The 2268-nt window shown below is 39.5% G+C and overlaps 1 non-coding gene across 1 annotated transcript; it reads left to right on the top strand.

Annotated features, from left to right (window-relative positions):
* Positions 1-981: 981 nt before the first annotated feature.
* trnas-uga (transfer RNA serine (anticodon UGA)) lies at positions 982-1054 on the top strand. The gene has a single exon. It is a non-coding gene; the product is annotated as a tRNA-Ser (tRNA).
* Positions 1055-2268: the final 1214 nt, after the last annotated feature.

The raw sequence follows: 2268 nt of genomic DNA, 5'->3' as shown, positions 1-2268 counted from the left end.
CTAAGTCAATAGGGCTAACTGGCTAGCTTGCTAACCATGAAGAATTGTTAACTAGCTACCAACGAAGAATGGACATCTACCTTGCGTAACATTAGTTTTAGGTAATTTTTGCCTGTTTAGCTAGCTAGCTGGCTAGCTTACGATTCAAATCAAATCAAATCAACGTTTATTTGTCACGTGCGCCGAATACAACCTTACAGTGAAATGCTTACTTACAGGCTCTAACCAATAGTAAAAAAAAAAGGTATGTGTGTGTGTGTGTGTGTGTGTGTGTGTGTGTGTGTGTGTGTGTGTGTGTGTGTGTGTGTGTGTGTGTGTGTGTGTGTGTGTGTGTGTGTAGGTAAGTAAAGAAATAAACAACAGTAAAAAGACATTTGAAAATAAGAGTAGCGAGGCTATATACAGGCACCGGTTAGTCAGGCTGATTGAGGTAGTATGTACATGTAGATATGGTTAAAGTGACTATGCATATATGATGAACAGAGAGTAGCAGTAGTGTAAAAGGAGGGTTGGCGGGTGGTGGGACACAATGCAGATAGCCCGGTTAGCCAATGTGCGGGAGCACTGGTCAGTCGGCCCAATTGAAGTAGTATGTACATGAATGTATAGTTAAAGTGACTATGCAGATATGATAAACAGAGAGTAGCAGGGGGAGGCAGGGGGGGGGGGGGCACACAATGCAAATAGTCCGGGTAGCGATTTGATTACCTGTTCAGGAGTCTTATGGCTTGGGGATAAAAACTGTTGATTCACATATATCTAGCTGATAATTATGAAGTAAAATGTTTGGTCTCTATTGTTGCCATTGTCCTGGCTGGAGGAAGGGTCAGTGAATGGGGAGGTGCAGCGTGAGGTAATACAGCAGTAATGTTTCATGTGTTCTCCACACTCTCGTCCTCACAAGAATGTACTCAAATGAACGTCCTCGGAGAATAGACTTGGAGCATGAGAGTGTGGAGCACGCTAGTATGCATATTGTGGTCCCGTGTGGCTCAGTTGGTAGAGCATGGCGTTTGAAACGCCAGGGTTGTGGGTTCAATTCCCATAGTGGAAAAAAAATATATGAAATGTATGCATTCACTACTGTAAGTCACTCTGGATAAGAGCCTCTGCTAAATGACGTAAATGTAGAAATATTGAGAAACACCCCCTGTCTTGTGGAAGACTATGTACTGACAGAAGAAACAAAGCATTTGCTATTCAAATATGTCATTTTAAACAACCAGATTCAAATCCATCTGGGCCTTTTCACATGGTCTCTAATACAGAAGTAAACAAAATACGTTGTTTTGCTGTAGATATTATGAGGTTACACAGATCTAGAATCAGTTCATATCCACAAAAGGCTTATTTTAGCTACACATATCTGACTTCAGGACAGTTCATAGAAGTTTATAATCCAGATTGATCCAAGGCCTTTTTGTATTTTAGGTCAGGGAGTTGTGAAGGAGAGAGCAGAGAGGGGGGAAGGGAACCTGCTCACTGATTGGCTGTAGCTACAAGTGTCCCCTCCCAAAAATCTATCAATATTCCAACAGACATGTCACATTTTCAAAAGATTCTTAAATCTATTCAGTAATATGCCAAAGCTACACAGACCCTGACCTGTGGAAGACTATGTCCTGACAAAACAAATAAAAATAAGCATTTGGCATTAAAATATATATTTTTAAATGACTAAATTGGTTGTAAAAATACAAAAGACTTGAATTGAAATGGAATATTATGATGTCAAGTTAAACACAATTATATGCATTTAATCTGGATAATAGTGATAAAACGTTAATTATTTGGACAACATTTTTTTTATATACATATTGTATATACCGTATATGTGTATACATACATTGAGAGATAAATAGGTGATAAACTCAGCAAGGTTTGGTTGGTTAGATGTTAACAGTGATCAAGTTATTCTGTTTTGGATTCATCAGTCAGTTGCCATTATTGTGTAAATGTTGTTAACAACGCTCCAATCCACGCCTCTTCCCTCCCTCCATATGCTCAAATGGCAAATTCTAGCCAATCACAAAAATTCCTGAACCAGACGCTGTGGTCCAATTGGAAAAATCGCTACGTTTTCTGCCAGCCAATTAGAAACTCTCACTGCAGTACACATGTGTGTCCTTTAAGGGGAGCCAAAGAGCACAGAGAAACAAACACCTGTCATAACGTTCATTCTATCTTAGTGATGTTCACTGAGAAACTTTTGTCAGATTTATATATAGGTCAGGCCTAGGCTGTCATTGAAAGGAAAACACTTGGTCC

Source organism: Salmo trutta, chromosome 4, assembly GCF_901001165.1.
Source record: "Salmo trutta chromosome 4, fSalTru1.1, whole genome shotgun sequence".
NCBI lineage: Eukaryota > Metazoa > Chordata > Actinopteri > Salmoniformes > Salmonidae > Salmo > Salmo trutta.
Note: the sequence above shows the minus strand (reverse complement) of the source record. Positions and strands in the feature narration are given on the sequence as shown.